Source organism: Azolla caroliniana, unplaced genomic scaffold, assembly GCF_043228905.1.
Source record: "Azolla caroliniana isolate FFs.n. ecotype wild unplaced genomic scaffold, voAzoCaro1.0.p SCAF_18, whole genome shotgun sequence".
NCBI classification, from domain to species: Eukaryota; Viridiplantae; Streptophyta; class Polypodiopsida; order Salviniales; family Salviniaceae; genus Azolla; species Azolla caroliniana.
Genome location: NW_028230453.1, coordinates 8,666,666 through 8,685,603, shown reverse-complemented (window position 1 = coordinate 8,685,603; position 18,938 = coordinate 8,666,666).

Genomic DNA, 18,938 nt, shown 5'->3' with positions numbered 1-18,938 from the left:
TATAACATTTGGGCATCCACGTAGCATTCACACACATAAATTGTTTGGAAGAAAACATTTAACAACCTCCATCTTCAATCACATACGAAGAAAATTTTGTTGAGTGACTCAATTTCCATCTAATCCAACAAGCTTGGCACATAGTTGAAGCTTTTCTTTGGAGACCACCTTAGTCAACAAGTCAACACCATTGTCATCTATGTGTAATTCTTGAATCGTACCTCATGGAAATATCCTTCTTCCTAGAATGGTACATAGAGTTCTTGCTCAAACCTATTGCACTTCGACTGTCACAAAAGATCACATAAGTCAGTTGATTCAAACTTGATTCTAAAATAAACTTTTGCATCCAAATCATTTCCTTGCTAGCGAATAGCTCGTCAAAGTCGACACCCTTTTACTATTGAAACCCCTTCACCACAATGCAGGCTTTATATCTAGGTGCACTGTCAACTTCTCCAATCTTTACCTTATAGACCCATTTGTTCCTGAGTGCTCTCTTACCTTTTGGTAGCTCCACCATGTCTTAAGTATAATTTTTGTGCAAAGAGTCCATCTCGTCTTGCATTGCACTCAACCATTTCATCTTGTGCTCATTGGTCATGACCTCTTCATAGCACTCCAATTCACCTTCATCAGTCAAGAGGATGTATTGCTAGCATATGTAGTCGGCTCCAGTCCAATTCACTCAAGCCGGTGACGAAGGCTTGTAGCGTGTGGGTGAAGGTCGACTACTTCCACCCATCGTGGGTTACGAGCAGCTTTGGTGGAGCTCTTGGGCTCTTGTTCGCCCGCTACCTTCATCACGAAGGCGTAATGATGGTCCCTATACTCGTTGTAGCCGAGCGGAGTGACAGGATTCTTCTCTCTAGAAGAGCATCGAAGTTTTTCGCTCGCCGATGTGAGCGCCTTCTTTACTCCGGGTGTACGCATGATGGGTACACCAAACTCACTGTCTAGTGAGGGAGTCGATCCATCCGAATCATTGTCGTCAAGGTGGTCGACTTCGTATTCGGGCATTTTACCTTTGCCTTTCTCCAAGTTCGTACTTGGCCGCGACGTGCTTGGGTTGCGTGGGGGCTCTTGTGGCCCACTAGGCCTTGCCATAATCAGACATTCTTCGAACATGTGTTCGAAGCGATCTCCATCTTCTACCTCTTGTTCAGCCGATTCCGGGTCGAGCGTAGTCGGAGTCGAAGTTGTCTCTGGTGCGTACCAGGATGCGGACTCGTCGCAGACTACGTCTCGACTTACCCGAACCACTCGGGTAGAAGGGTTGTAGCACTTGTATGCCTTCTTCCCGGACGAGTATCCTATGAGGATACATTCCTCCGACTTTGCATTGGGCTTCAATTGTTGTTCGTTCGGGATGCTTACATTCGCAATGCTTCCGAACACCTTTAGGTGCGACAGGATCTGCTTCCTTCCGATGAGGAGCTCGTATGGAGTTAGCTCATGGACTCCATTGGTGGTGCACCGGTTCATGCGATAGACGGCCGTGGATGCCGCTTCGGCCCAATAGAAGTTCGACATGTGCTTCTCATGCATCACGGCGCGTGCTACCTCGAGTATTTGCCGATTCTTCCTTTCGGCTACTCCATTTTTTTGGGGTGTGTGTCGGCACGAGAATTCTCTCCGAATGCCTTCACTTTGGAGGTAGGAGGTGAATTCATCGGATAAGTACTCATTTCCTCCATCTGATCGTAGGCATCGAATGTGCCAACCGGTTTCTTTTTCGACTTCGGGCTTGAGCTTTTGGAAGTGGGAGAGCACTTCGCTTTTCTTCTTCATCGGGTAGATCCACACGTAGTGGGAGTAGTCGTCGATGAAGGTTACATAGTGTATGACGTCGAGGAGGCCTTTGCTTGCATGGCTCTCCTTCGGGAATGGGAGTCGATGTTGTTTGCCGAGTTGACACGCTTCGCAAACTCGATCAACTTGTTTCGACTCGAATGTCGGAAGTCCGATGACGACTCCCTTGGTTTGCATCGCCCGAAGCCGTTGGAGGTTTATGTGGCCGATTCTCTTGTGCCACAACTCGATGCTTGTCTCAATTTTGAGACTTTTAGCGTACATTGCCGATTTCACCTCGTTCGAATCGAGGATGAACATTCGGTCGTCTCTCCACCCCTTCGCTAAGAGTCGCCCATCTTTCTCGATGAAGCATCCTTCTTTGTTGAAGCGAACTTCCATTCCTTGGTCCATGATTTGGCCTACCGAGACCAAATTCTTCGTTATCGTGGGCACATGCAAGACATTCTTGATGCAAGTTTGCTCACCTTCTTTCCCGAATGGGACATTGCCGATGTGCCGAATGGGGTACGTGGTGTCGTCTCCCGTCTCTATGAAGCCGGGTTGATCCGGCGTTCGTAAATCACAAAACCACTCTTCGTGAGATGTCATGTGATTTGAGGCACCGGAGTCGACGAACCACATGTCTTCCGAGTTGGAGGTGCTTGCAGAGTTGGAGGCCGACATAGAGTTCGCTCTATGCCTCATTATGAATAGTCCTCCGTAATCAGTGTATTCGGAGTTGACGGCGTAATTCGTGTGTTGTCGACTTGTGGAAGCCGACTCGCTTATTCTTTTTTAGCATTCCTCCTCGCGGTGGCCGATTTTTCTGCAATAGTTGCAAGTTGCGGGCCTCATTTCCCGACCATGTTCGGCGTGGAAGCTCCCCATTCTTCCCAAGGTTCCTCGATGGCTTCTGTGAAGGTTTGAGTTCCCTTCGTGTGATGGGTTGAATTGACCTCTTCTACCATCGTGACCTCCTCCTCGGCCACCGTCCGAATTCTAGAAGAACATTTGTCCTTCCAACGTCTTTCTTTTGGTTCGGACGTGGTTCTCTTCGACCAATAGCATTGATTGGAGGTCGAAGAATGAATGAGGGTTTTCTCTCGCCAAGATTGCCGTCCGTAATGGATTGAATCGTTGTGCGAGGCCACCCAAGCATACTTGAACCATCTCGTCTTTGTCGATGTTTATTTTGATGGAGCCAAGCGAGTCGCAAATGCTCTTGATCTTGGCGGTGTAGTCCGACATGGACATGTCTTTTTGCCGAATGTTGTTCAACTCTTGTCAGAGTTGAAGCTTTCGGGCGGTCGTGTTCGCGGCGAACATTTTCTTTAAGTTCTCCCACACCTCTTTGGGCGTCTTGGTGTCTCGAATGTGACTAAGCATGTGGTCGTGGACACATGTTGCCAAGCAATACATGACTCGACTTGCCGCTTGCTCCCATGTTGAATAGTCGGCATTTTTCGAGTTGGGTCGATTTTCTTGTGCACTGTTGATGTAGCTCCAATACCCTTGGCCGACGAGGTATTGGGTCATCTTGTACTCCCAAGATGAATAATTGCTCCGGTCTAGCTTTTCACTAGGGAGCGAGCTACCCATTTGTGTGTTCATGTTGATTGTGTCTTCTCTTCTTTTGTTTTTCTTCCTTCAATCACATAGCGGCACAATTGTGTGTTTGAATGGCCGGAATTTGTCGTCGGCGTTTCGAACACACAATTATGAAGAGTTGGGTGGGCTTAGTGGATGTGCTAAACCACACGCTCTGATACCATGTTAAGAATTAGGTAAGTAATTAAGAGTTAATTAGTACCTAATTATGTGATAAAGTTAGTAAGCGGAAGATTATGTGATATGTGTGTGTATGTGTGAGAGGAAGAGAGAGAGAGAGAGAGAGAGAGATACACTTATGAACAACACAAGATGGGGGATGAGTAAGTATATTAAATTAGCATTATCATCATCAAATACAAAAATACCCACAATGAGGTATATATACATCTCATGTGCAAGGGTGCACATGTATGAGTGGAATATAGGTACCACGGTGTAAGTCCTATATTAAATGTACTTAGGAGTGGAGGATCTAGAATATCCCACTTAAGTACAAGGTCCTATTTAAGGCATTATAGTCAACACTTCTAACTAGATTCTACCTAGGTAACTACGAAGTTACATGGTTGACTAACTAACTAAACTAAGTTGAGCTTGATCTCTCAACACATGTTTGTGGCCTCTACATATAGTTCTATGCATCGACCCATTTTCATGCAAAAGCTTCTAAAAACTCCTAGAACTTGGAATAAATAATCTACTAATAATCTACTAAGTTATAGATAACATGAGCATCTATATGGATGTGTTGGTTAGAATATAGCACTTGAGTATCTTGCCTTTGGCTATTTTAATCTTAATACTAATGGAGGATAATTTTTATAAAAAATATAGCACTTGACTATATACAAGAGGTGAAGAGTTTGAATCTTGACATGACTGTTGTCATGTCCGTAACATTATCCTCCCCTTTACGACCACCTTTTCGGAAGCGTGGTAGTCATGTTCGTGACATTATTCTCCCCTTTATGGCCTCCTTTTCAGAAGCGTGGTGTAGGGGTGAGCTGAAAGAGAAAACTGAAGTAGGTTGAGGAGTGGCTGACCATGTGTGGTCCTCACCGGAGAATGGAACATGAGTGAACATGAGCGACCATGTATGGTCCTTCATCGGGAATTGAAGCACCAACGGGCATGAGCGACCATGTACGGTCCTCCCAGAGACACGAACACCAATGGGCGTGAGCGACCATGTGCAGTCCTCACCGGAGACACGAACACCAACGGGCATGAGCAACCTTGTGTGGTCCTCACTGGAGACACGAACACCAATGGGTGCGATCGACCATGTGTGGTCCTCACCGGGAACTGGGATACCAATGGGCATGAGCGACCTTGTGCGGTTCTCACCGTAGACACGAACACGAACGGACGTGAGCGACCATGTGCGGTCCTCATCAGAGACACGAACACGAACGGGCGTGAGCGACCAGGAACTGGGACACATGACGTCGATGACCACTAGGCAAAGTAGTGTCGATGAAGGCTAAGCAAAGTAGTGTTGATGACAACACCAAGAGGTGTTGAAGATGATGATGTCGAAGACAAAGCAATGAAGACAACGATGTTGAGGACGCGTCTCCGAAAGCAATGATTGTGTCTATGGCAATGATGGAAACAAAGAAGTAGATGAAGAGGATAAGAAACACAGAGATCGAGACATTGAGGATAAAAAGAAACACAAAGACAGACATATAGAGGACGATAGAAAACCCAGGGACAACGATGAAGATGATAAGAAACACATAGATAGGGATGATGATGATAAGAAACACATAGACAATGATGAAAACGGCAGGAAACACAGGGAGAAGGATGACAATGACAAAAAACGCAGAGATAAGGATATGGAAGATGATAAGAAGTGCAAAGATAGGGATGATGATGATAACTCTGGAAGTAAGGGCGATGACGAAGACGGGTGATGTTTCCAGTTGGAAGGGATTAAAACTAACACGGACACACCAACCAGAGGCTCAGGTGGAGCACAGATGATGGGGCTACAAGTGACAAGCTAAGAACTTGGAACTAGAAGTGTGACGAGGCTAGGAACTCTAGAAGTTGTGAGTTATGAGACTATGAGCTTAGGAAGCTAGGATTAACTCGAGAGCATGAAGACAAATATGAAGATCACAGAGACAATATGGCATGAAATGAGAAGACTAGATTGATGTGTCAATGACTGGTGTTGAATGGACATTGAAAGGGATCAAGGAAGATACATGTATTTATACATGTTTGTGGCCTCTACATGTAATTCCATGCATCAACCCATGTTCATGCAGAAGCTAGCTTTTTGGAAGCTTCTAAAAACTCCTAGAACTTGGAATAGATAATCTACTAAGATATAGATAACATGACCATGTATATGGATGTGTTGGTTAGAATATAACACTGAATTATATACAAGAGGTGAACAATTCGAATCTTGACATGATTGTTGTCATGTCTATGACATTATCCTCCCCTTTATAGCCGCCTTTTCGAAAACGTGGAAGTCATGTTTGTGACATCATCATCATACCTTCCAGTTGATACAAATTCAATCTGATATTGGGGACATGTTGAACTTCCCTCAAAGTGAGTCAACAACCTGTCAACGTCATCGGCCTTACACTTCCTATGCCGGCTATCTTGCACTCACCATTATCTCCCATCTTTACATAGTCGTGGTCCCCAGCTATGTAAGTCGAGAAGCACTCTCTCAAAGGAGTGATATGGAAAGATGCACCGGAGTCGATCACCTAGGTGCACTCTTCATTTGCAAGATTTGTGCTTGCCTGCTCACAAATGAACAAGATCTCCTCTGCACTCGTAGGTACGGCGGATGTGCCCTTTTCATTAGGAATCTTCCTGGGTTCGACATTATTACCAACACCTTTGTCCTTCTTGAGTTGACAGTCAGCAGTCCTTCTGGAAGTGTCTAGGATTTTCTCACGGACACACCAACTGCAGACTGCGACGGAGCATGGATGACGAACGTGGAACTAGAAATGACGAGGCTAAGAACTCTAGAAGTTGTGAGTGATGAGACTATGAACTTAGGAAGCTATGGAGAAAATGAAGACAGAGATGAAGAAGGAGACAAGATGGAATGAAACGAGAATACGAGATTGATGTGTCAATGACTGGTGTTGAATCCCTTGAAAGGGACCAAGGAGGTTACAAGTATTTATACCAATTCTGAGATTGAATATCTCTAGAATATACCTGAGAAATATCTCTAGAATACACCATAGAATATTTCGAAAATATACTAAAGACTAGAATATTCTGGAAATTATGTATGCTAGAATAACAAGAAACTATTATATATAAATACATGCTAATATCAAAATGGTTAGGCATGACGTCTTGTAGATGTGAGGTTGTAGGTTCAATCCTCAACTAAGTACGTATTTGATGTCATTTTGTCATGACATTATCCTCCCCTTTAGGCCACCTTTTTGAAAGCGTGGTGTAGGGGTGGATGGGAATTGGAGCACCAACGGGAGTGAGGAACCATATGTTGTCCTCACCGAAGACTAGAACACTGACGGACTTGAGCCACCATGTGTGGTCCTCAACGGAGATTAGAACAACAAGGGACTTGAGTGACCATGTGCGGTCCTCACCGGAGATTGGAACGACAGGCGTGAGCGACCATGTACAATCCTCACCAGAAACTGGAACCCCAACAGGTGTGAGCGATCATGTGCAGTTCTCATCGGGAACATGAACAGGTGTGAGCGACCATGTATAGTCCTCACCGGAAACTAGAACCCTTACAGGTGTGAGCGACCATGTGTGGTCCTCACCAAAGACTAGAACACTAACAAACATGAGTGATCATGTGCAGTCCTCATCGAGAACATGAACGTCCGTGAGTGACCATGCGGTCCTCATTGAGAATTGGAACAGGAATAGGATTGAGCGACCATGTGCGGCCCTCACCGAGAACTAGAACATGAACGGGCATGAGTGACCATGCGACCCTCACCGGGAACTGGAACATGAACGGGCGTGAGCGACCATGCGGCCCTCACCAACAACTAGAACTCGAACGGGGTGAGCGACCATGCGACCCTCACCGGGAACTAGAACAGGAACGGGGTGAGCAGCCATGCGGCCCTCACCAAGAACTCAAACTCGAACATGAACGGGAGTGAGCGACCAGGAAGCCCTCATTGGGAACTACAACACGAGTGGGAGTGAGTCACCATGCAGCCCTCACCGGGAACTGGAACACAAGCAATCATGTGTAGTCCTCATCGGGAACATGAACGAGCGCGAGCGACCATGCGGTTGTTACCGGCCCGGCCGGCAAAGGAGTCCAGAGTGTGAAACGGGGAGTCATTTAATTAGTAGGAAGGCTTGTAGGTAAGCTATGAGTGTGGACGGACGGACCGGAATCGGTATGCCGTTCCGGATCCGGACCGATCTCGAACAGGTGCGGATGGCACCGTTTTGTAATACAGACAGGAAACCTATTTAAAGGCCCGGATACAATGTAATGAACAACGGTTAAGTAATAAAGCTTAGTGTTGTTATCTCTCTGTGTTAATTGCCGTTCTGCATTCATTGTTATATCTTACGCGTGTGAATATTAAGGACGATCTTGCTAAGTAACTTAATTAAGTCGGATTAATCGTTGAGTCTAATCCTGTTGCCGTAACACCCCTTTGGTGAAGTGTCTTCCGTAGACACCCTGTGTTAGGCCATTGTCCGGCCCTAAGAGTTAACACAGTTTTTGGCAACCACGATTCCTATTTTTGCAGCGAACGACGACACAGATGGATGACTAGATCAACGGACGACCTGGTTACAGATCAAACTCAACGCCTTGCCGAAAGGCAAAGGAGACGAGAGGCTTTCCAGCAAGCGGTGCAGGAAATTAGAGCGGATCGCTCGTTTTCCAACGTAATCCGAAGAGTAGCGGAGGACTCCCTCTGGTTACAGCAAACATCGCACCCGGATGACGGCAGCAGCCTAAGCAACCTCCGGGAAACCGAATCCCTTCTCCAGGCGTTGGCAAACGGAGAAGGCGAAGCAGAAGCCTTTTCAGCGTATGAATCGGATTCCGAAGGGGAATACAGCGTGCACACGAACTACCGTAGCAGCAGCGAAACCCCGGGAGGACTGGAGGACGAAGGATCGGACACCTTACCGACACCGGAACCGGAAGTGCTAAGACTGGAACCTCCGAAACCAGCAGAGGAAGAGCGACCTCCGACACCAGAAGTCAAAGAGGAGAGGCCTCCATTACCAAAAGAAGAGGAAAGACCACCGACGCCGGAAACAAATCAGGAAAGACCACTGACACCGGAGAAAATCCCGGAACAACCACCAACACTGCCAGCCCGCGCACCGATACCGGACGACGACATGTCGTTCCAGTACTCCAAGTATAGAGATGATCCGGACGCGGAAGCTCATGTTCACACCTTTGAACAGACATGGGAAGCAAACCATGTGTCCTAGCAATTGACCCCGGAAGAAGAGGAACGCTCTAAGATAGCAGAATTTGGCGTCACATTGGAGGGACCGGCAGCAAGATGCGCCGGACGCAGGACCCATCTACCATCACCACCGTCGCAAATTTAAAAGCTAAATTCTTGCATTTTTTCCAAAAGGAGGTGGACTAGACAATAATGGTGGGCTTATTTTATACCATCCGACAGGAGGCAGGGGAGAGCATTCCCCAATTTGTCATCCGGTTTCAACGGATGCATAGTCAGCTTGCCCGCGCACCCCCGGAGGAGGAATTACGGACTATATTCCTAAATGTGCTCCGGGAACCCCTACGCACGGTTTGCACAGTAATTGACTTCCGCACAAGTACCATCGACCAGGTCATTGACCGGGTGAGAGAGATGGAAAAGACAAGCTCCTGGCTCACACTGGGAGCACTCCAACGGGCGTTACCGTCCGATGAAGACCTCCGGTTTCGGCAAGCAATAATACAGTGCACAACTTGCTTGAATTCCGGACACTCGGCACTAGAATGCACTATGAGGACACAATGTGTAATCTGTCAATCCAAGGGCCATACAACGAATAGGTGCGAGTATAATCTATTGAATCGGCAAGCACCGCCCATCCGACAAATAGAGCCACGCAGCAGCCAGGATGAAGAAGAGGAACGCTGGCGGCGAATGGACCGCGACCGACCGGCACAGGATGTCCGGTATGGCGATCGACGGGAGAATGATGTCCGGTACGGTGATCGGCGAGATAACTATGACCGGCATGATAGATATGATCGGTACCGGGATTACAATAGACGATACGAACATTACGACTGGGAGCACTCCCCCGGGTATCGTCAGCAACGGGAGGAATACGGTAGATATAACGAGCAACCTCGTCAAGAGTACCGCAATAAGAAGAACTATAACAAAAAACGGCATTTCAAAAAAGGCAGCTACCTACGGGATCCGGAACAAGGAGCTTCAAGCAGCCAACCGGCCCAAAACCCTGCACTTACCACAGGACCGGCCTCGGGTACAACAGACAATGCCGAATCCAGCAATACCCGGAAAGCCTACTGCTACTACTGTCGACAGGAAGGTCATTATAGTAATCAATGCCCGGTGAAGAGCTATGAAAAACGACCGGCAGTAAATATGGTAGTCCCTGAGGTGGCAGATCTGCAGCATGTGACCACAAGGTCGAAGGGCATGGCCAAGGAATGGGAGACGTAGGAGACCATTCGGAAGCAAGCGACGGAATGGGTAAAGAAAGCAAACGAGCAGAATGTCACAGACTTACAGTGGCAAAAGGAGAACACCGTAGGGCATGCCAGCGGCAGTCACTTCGAGAACGAGATATGGCAGGCATTGCAAGAATGCCAGATTACGCTGCCACTAGGAAGACTCCTACAGCTCGTGCCAAGATTCACGGAAGGACTGAAGACGGCCATGATGGTAGGAGAATCATCACCGGCACTGGTACTCTTCTCGAATCCGGAGGAGGGACCAATGGTGGTAGACACCAACAGTCCGGTAATCACTGCCATTGTAAAAGGGAAAGAACTCCCCGGCACAGTTATAGACGGAGGCTCCGGGGTGAATGTAATAAGCCTCCTGACGTGTGATGCCCTAGGAATCCACGAGTGGGAGCCGTGTCCGTTCTGGTTACGGATGGCCGATACAAGCTCAGTACGGCCGACAGGATTAATACGGAAATTAGAAGTCACCGTGGGCGGTCATACATTTCACATCTCGGCAGTAGTGCTACAATTACAGGCACAAGGCGCATACCCACTATTGTCGGGGCGGCCATGGTTGAAAATGGCACATATCAAACAGAATTGGAGGAAAAATATAATTACCTTCCGACGAGGAAAAGCCAAGGTACAGGTACCAACACAGCCAAGGACGAGCACTGGCAAGGAATGTACACCATTGTATGCAGAGTGCGTCAACATGCTAGAAGGGTTAGCTGACGAAGAAGAAGCTCAGTACTTGCAGGAAAACCCGAAGATCATACCCCTCTTCGAAATTGACATTGCTGAAGCAGTAGCACCATACTTACCGTAGCCGGAACAGGCTGAAGCAGAACCGGATAAAGACACAATCCGGGAGTTACGGCAAGCGCAGGAAGCGTTGGAACGGGAAATGGCCGTTTCACAGCGCGTAAAAGCGTCGCAACTTGAAGAGGTGAACCTAGGGACCACGGACGAAACAAAACCGGTGCACATCGCCAAGGAGATGAAGACCGGAGACAAAACGACGATGATCACACTTCTCACGGAATTTCGCGATGTGTTCGCCTGGTCATACGAAGACATGCGAGGACTCGACCCTCAGTTATACCAGCATCAGGTTCACTTGAGCAAGGACGCAAAACCAGTGGCACAAAGACGGTACCGGATGAATCCCAATTATGCCGCCAAAGCCAAGGAGGAAATCGACAAACTGTTAAGAGTTGGCTTTATCCGTCCGGTAAAGAAAGCGACATGGTTGAGCCCGATCGTAGTCGTACCGAAGAAGAACGGAAAAATTCGAGTTTGTGTGGACTACCGGAAACTCAATGCGGCTACGGTAACGGATGCGTTTCCACTCCCGTTCACAGATGGAGTGTTGGATGCCGTCGCCGACCATGAGGTCTATAGCTTTCTAGACGGATTCAGCGGGTATAATCAAATCCGGATGCACCCCGACGACCAAGAGAAAACGGCTTTCGTCACCGAATGGGTGGTGTTTGTGGCCATGGTGATGATGTTCGGACTCAAAACGGCACTGGCAACATTTCAACGAATCATCATGGAAATCTTTGGTGAATATATCCCGGCTTTTATGTAGGTTTTCCTTGACGATTTCGCCGTCTATAGCCGGGAGGAGGACCATTTTCAGCACCTCCGTCTTTGTCTAGAAAAGTGTAGAGCGTACTGGCTAAGCTTGAATCCGGCAAAGTGTGTATTTGGCGTGTCTAGTGGAACTTTATTAGGACATATTGTGAGCCAGGAAGGTATTGCAGTCGACCCGGACAAAGTGAAAGCCATATTAGAAGCGCCGGCGCCGGCAACGGCAAAGGCATTAAGCCGGTTCTTAGGCCAGATCCGGTGGCACAGCCGGATGCTCCGATACTACGGAAACGGCAGCAGATGAGACGGTGGCACAAGAAGACAAGTGGCTCACAAACATGCACCAGTTTCTGAGCACAGGACTGCCTCCGGAAGAGATGAACCGGGACGAACGGAAACGTCTGGCGGTGCAAAGCCGACATTTCTGCTTACTACAAGACACACTTTACCACAAGGGCGCGGACGGCATATGGAGACGGGTTGTGCGCAGCGATGAAAAGGTCCTGATACTGAGGGAAGCCCACTGCGGAGTTGCCGCAGGTCACTATGCCGGAGATGCGACGGTTAGGAAAATATGGCAAAGTGGCCTATGGTGGCCAACGACATTAAGAGATGCGGTACGATACGCAAAAGAATGTGACCTATGCTAGCGAATGGGCCAGCCAACGGAGCAGGCTCGTATGCCACACCAGCTGGTACTACCACTCGAGCCATTCCAGAAGTGGGGACTGGACTTTGTTGGACCGTTCAAACCACCGGCAATGAGAACGGGTAATCGGTACGTCATTGTCGCAATGGATTACTGCACGAAATGGGTGGAGGCCAAAGCCTTAAGAGACATCACCGCTGCGTCAACGGAGAAATTTCTATACGAGTACATCTGGGGCCGTTACGGGTGCCCAATCGAATTAATAAGCAACCAAGGGGGGCACTTTCTCGGCCAAGTAGTTGAAAGCCTGACGACATTCTATGTCGTTGCCTATAAACGGAGCACACCATACTATCTGCAAGCAAACGAGTTAGCGGAATCGATGAACAAAACGCTCCAGAATGTCCTCCGGAAGATCGTCAACGAAAACCGAACGGATTGGGATACCAAGCTACATAGCGCGCTTTGGGCATACCGGACGGCATATAAAACGAGCATCCGAACAACACCGTTCCGGTTAGTGTTCGAACTAGAGGCGGTAATGCCAGTGGAATTCCAAGTACCCAGCTTACGGATCCAGCTACGGGAACGGCTGAACGAGAAGGAGTCGGAGGCAATACGGTTAACAACGTTGTGTGAACTCAAGGAACAACGACTGGAAAAGCATCCTGCACTTAGAATTGGAACAACGGCGACAGAAAGCATTTGTCGACCGGCACAGGAAAGGAAACGAAAAAATGTTCGCAATCGGCAAACCGGTGTTAGTATTTCAGACCTAGATGAGCAAGATGCCGGGTAAACTACGGTTTAGATGGACCGGACCGTATTGGCTGACACGTGAGTATAATGGGTCCTACCAGTTAGGGACACTTGCCGGCGAAGTGCTAGGCAAATGGGTCAACGGATTCCGATTGAAGCCATATAGAGGACCGATGCCCAAAAACCCATTTGAGCAAAGGACCGACACCAGTGCGGAAATGGCAACCTATGAGGGAAACGGCAACCACCAAGACGGCAGAAACGGCGAGCAGGTAACTGGGGAGAATGAGGCCGGTAAGGGTCCGATTGGACCAACGGACAAGTAACGTCACATTAACAATAAAATAATAAATAATAAATAAATAAAACGAAGTAATCATGCAAAAGCGAGGAATGAATGGACGAAAGAGCGAGGAGCAAAAAGGTACGTAGTGGGCATTTAAGCGCCACCACAGGACATAATGCTATTTTAGTACACGACGTGCACACACTCGAAAAAGGCACCAGAATGCACAGAGAAAAACCACTACGCGTGGAGACCCTCTACTTTCACGAACCTAGGAGCACAGAAGCACCAAGGCACTGCAAGATCATCAGACGAGAACCTACACACAGAGAACCCCCACCTTCTGAACTCTCTCTCACTCACTCTCACTCTCATCACCAGCCAATCTCGCCACCAAAAGCCGACCTCGACACAAACATGGACCTGCAAACGCTGTCGGAAGCCGCCAAGACCTGGCTAAAGCAACACGGGCTCGAGGGCTTCTTGATGATTATGAAGGTACCACCACACAAAGAAGCCGACAAGGTGATCAAAGAAATCGACACAGAGGTCATAACGGCGGAGGCGATTCGAGCGTTAACAAGCCTTCCGGAGGGAGGCATACTCACGATTGACAATCCGACCTCGGAGCAACTCATCAGGTATTTTGGTGAGTACTCCCTAGCCATCAAGGGCTACCGGACACAGGGCGGCGGAGATATGATGTTCCGCGAGATTGCTCGTGTGCTCCACGAATACGGCCATGTGTACCCTAGACCCCCTGTCATGCCACATAACCGGGCAAGAATGATCATCGCCACCTATGAAGGGATCAAGGTGGATTGGCCGGTATTGATCGCAGACGGGTTGTGTGTGGCGATTGAGATCGTTAGAGGCAAAGACGGCAAAGAAGGCCGAGACGGACGGAGGATATGGCACGCCGTAACGCAGTGGCTCACCTTGCTTGTGCCACCCGTCCAGCCCAAGAAGCAAGGAAGAGTGGCGGACGGCACCCCAAAGATGGCTTCCAAAAGACAACAGTTGTTGGCCTCTAAGGCCACTAAAGGGAAGGCGGCGGACGTAGAACAGGCGGGAAAGGAGAGCGCCAGCCGGAAGCGGCCAACGGATGCGCAGGAGGAACCACCGGCACGGCCCGTAAAGGTTACACTTCGCCGACCGGTGAATAGAGAAGCGGACCCCTTGGCGGCAAAACTCAATGCCGGGACTCAGGAAGAGGAAATAGAGGAGGAGCCTACGGAGCACCTCCAGCGACGGTTGTCGGCAAGGACCCTTGAGGCAGTCGGGAAATGTTCGGACCCTCAGACGGAGGGAACACCGGCTCCCCATACTGAGACTCCCATGCCAAGGCAAGAACCGGAACCGGTGCGCATGGCACCGGAATCAGAAGCCCCGGCACCACCGGCAACACCGGCAAGTCCCATCCCGCCAAAGCCGGAAAGGTCAATGCAACCTCCCTCGGCCAACCAAGAAGAAGCGCAAGGGGAACCAGGACAGCAGGGTGGTCCACGGGCAGAAACGGAATTGCAACTCGGCGCAATCAAGCGGGACCACCCATCTACAAGCGAGCCCATCCGTCAAACCTCCGGGCAAACGCAATCACAAAGCACCGGTAGCATGTGGCTCCGGTGGATAAGCGAACAGATTGCCGGAGCAGTGGGGTATATTGAGGCGGAAGAAAGAGCGCAAAGCGAACGGTTGCTCGTCACAACTGAACAACTAGAGACGGCCCGGTCCAGAATCCGGTGCCTTGAAAGAGACTTGGATCAGGTCACGGTAGAGATGGCCAAAATGGCCTTAACGACAACACAGATCCAATCACCGGTGACTCCGGTAAGTGTACAGAATAAAGAAACAGATCAACCTGTACATACCAATAAGACCCCGGCAACGAAAATCGTTCCAAAGAGAGATGCGGCGCAAGCCCAGGAGCTTGCGGAATTGAAAGATGAACTTGTCGCACAAGAAGCGCTAAGGAGCCGAGAACGGGAATTGAAGACAGCGGCCGAAGCCGAATTAAAGAAGACTACTGAGAACCTTCGCCGGGCAGAGGAGAGCCTTCGGAAAGGCCATCAAGCGTACGACCGGCTAAGGGAGGAAAAAGACAAAGTGCTACAGGAAAAGGACAAGTTGCGAAAGATGGCGGAAACGGAAATGGAACGGCTAAAGGAAGAGCTCCGCCAGTAGAAGGACCGTGAGGACCGGGCCCGTCGACAGATCAACACACGGCTCAAGCAAAAGACAGATGATTTTGAGCACCTGCACCGGGACTACAAACGGCTGGAAACAGAGCATAAGGAACGTATGGCCGACCTCCAGCAGGAAGTTGATCGGGCCGTGACGGCGATCGCCGACGAACGTGCAGAAAATACAAGACGGTTGGACAAGGCGGAGAAGGTCCGGATGGAGCTCCAGAGGCAAAAGCAGGAAGAAAAGGAGAGAGCGTCAACGGTATTGCAGAAATTACGAAGCACATATCAAAGGCAATTGACGCATTACAAGGAGCACGTGGAAGACAACGTCAAAATCATCAAGCAATTGAAGGAGGAACGGCAAGCTGCGGAGACCAAATCGCAGTTGGGAAAGGGCCAGATTCAGTGCATCCTCCGGGCATGGTTGAATCAGACAAAACGCTTGATTGACGAAAGCTCCGTAAGATGGTGGACAAAGTGGGCACAAAATGCGGCGGAACTCCAATTACTACGGGCAGACGTGGCAAACCGGCGGAAGGAAGGAGATGATTGTTACACGTTGACTTCTGAGGACTTCACCACCATACGGGACGAGTTGGCCGATGACTTCCAAGTCCTGGCGGATGAACAGCTGGCGCAGGTCCGGCAACTCGTAGCTCAGCTAGATGATGATAGGCTGGACGCTCAAATCCAGTTTGAAAGCTACGAGCGGTCCTGGGTTCTGGAAGAAAAAGCACGGGAAGCGGCAACGGTTAACCTTAGTGATGAGGAACCGTCGCCGGCCGAGGGCCAGCCCGGAACCAGTACACCGGAGACCACTACGACGGAGGGAGCAACGACGGAGACGCCGGTGTCAGAGCAACAAATGGAGGAGCAGCCGCAGCCGCCACCAACGGACCCGTCGCAGCAGCCATCAACAGAGCAGCAACAACAACAACCAATTCCAGATGAACCATTGGAGACTCTCGAACAAAGCATTCTGGATATTTTGGACGAGGAATAGCAAGGGTCGGATGTGGATTCAACATACAAGGGCGTGCCATGTGTTACCGGCCCGGCCGGCAAAGGAGTCTAGAGTGTGAAACGGGGAGTCATTTAATTAGTAGGAATGGTTGTAGGTAAGCTATGAGTGTGGACGGACGGACCGGAATCGGTATGCCGTTCCGGATCTGGACCGATCCCGAACAGGTGCGGATGGCACCGTTTTGTAATACATACTGGAAACCTATTTAAAGGCCCGGATACAATGTAATGAACAACGGTTAAGTAATAAAGCTTAGTGTTGTTATCTCTCTGTGTTAATTGTCGTTCTGCATTCATTGTTATATCTTACGCGTGTGAATATTAAGGACGATCTTGCTAAGTAACTTAATTAAGTCGGATTAATCGTTGAGTCTAATCCTGTTGCCGTAACACCCCTTTGGTGAAGTGTCTTCCGTAGACACCCTATGTTAGGCCATTGTCCGGCCCTAAGAGTTAACAGCGGTCCTCACCGGGAACTGGAACACGAACAGGAGTGAGCGACCATGCGACCCTCACCAAGAATTGGAACACGATCAAGAGTGAGCGACCATGTGTGGCCCTCACCGGGAATTGGAACACGAACGGGCATGAGCGGCCATGCGGTCCTCACCGGGAACTGGAACACGAGCGAGAGTGAGTGGCCAAGCGGCCCTCACTGGGAACTGGAACACGAGCGGGAGTGAGCGACCATGCGGCCCTCTCACCGGGAACTAGACCACGAGCAGGCGTGAGCGACCATTTGCAACCCTCACCGAGAATGAGAATGTGAGTGACCAGGTGCAGTCCTCATCGGACACACAAACGAGTCTGAATGACCATGCAGTCCTCACCGGGAACTGGAACACGAACCGGAGTGAGCGACCATCCGGCCCTCACCAAGAACTGGAACACAAACGGGCGAAGGAGTGCAAGTGAAGCGGTCGACTCGACTTCTTCTATTATAAGAGGGTAAATAGTCGAGGTTGACCCAAAACATGGCACAAACGATAGCGCTAGTGAGAAACAGACGTGATCCCCACCAGGAAAGTGAGTGGTTGTGACCCCCACCAGAACTAGATGATGAGCGATCAAAATCGATCCTCACCAAAGGAATGTGGCACGAGACTTGAACTAAAATGAAATTGGATTGCAAACGGGCAATGATTCGAACCCCACCATGAAAGTGAGTGGTTGTAACCCCCACTGGAACTGTGAAGGTGAGTGATCGAAATCAATCCATTTGATGAAGACAACAAGAAGTGTTGAAAAATCATAATGTCGAAGATGAGGCAATGAAGACAATGATGATGAGGAAGCTTCTCTACAAGGAATGATTTTGACTATGGTGACGATGGCGACTCTAAAACCAAGGATGTTAATGATGGTAACTCTTGAAGCAAGGACTATGACAATGGTAACTCTAGAAGCAAGGGCAATAACGAAGATGGGTGATGCTTCCAATTGGAAGGGATTCAAACTAGCAAGGACACATGAACTGCAGACTATGACAGAGCATGGATGACAAACATGGAACTAGAAATGATGAGGCTAAGAACTCTAGAAGTTGTGAGTGATGAGACTATGAACTTAGGAAGCTATGGAGAGCATGAAGACAGAGATGAAGAAGGAGACAAGATGGAATGAAACGAGAATAGTAGATTGATGTGTCAATGACTAGTGTTGAATCTCTTGAAAGGGACCAAGGAGGTTACAAGTATTTATACAAATTTTGAGATTGAATATCTCTAGAATATACTTGAGAAATATCTGTGGAATATACCCATCTAGAATACACCACAGAATATTTCTAGAATATATTAAAGACTAAAATATTCTGAAAATTATATACTATATGCTAGAATAACAATAAACTATTATACATAAATACATGCTCATATTGAAATGGTTAGGCATGACATCTTGTAGATGTGAGGATGTAGGTTCAATCCCCAACTAACTACGTATTTGATGTCACTCTGTCATGACAACTTTCCACAATAAAAACATGTCAGTTTCCTTCTAGACTTTGACCTACCTTAGGACTTGTCCCTTCTTGGTAGACTTATTTGCCGATTCCTTCCTTTGTCGGTATGTTGAATCAAGTTTGACTCTGACTAGCATAGGACACCCTTGTCCTTCCTTCTAGTCTCCTCATTTAAGTTGCTTGTCTTTACCACTTGTGGTGACAAGTTCTCTTCTTGACACGAGGTGTTGAGAGTCACCACCAGATTCTCCCAGTTGTCTGGCAGGGTACACAGTAGTAGGATGGCCTGCATTGCGTCCTCAAGGGGAAACTTGGTTGTTGCCAGTTGGTTCACATACCCCATGAATGTACTTACATGCTCCACTATGCTTTCTCCATCC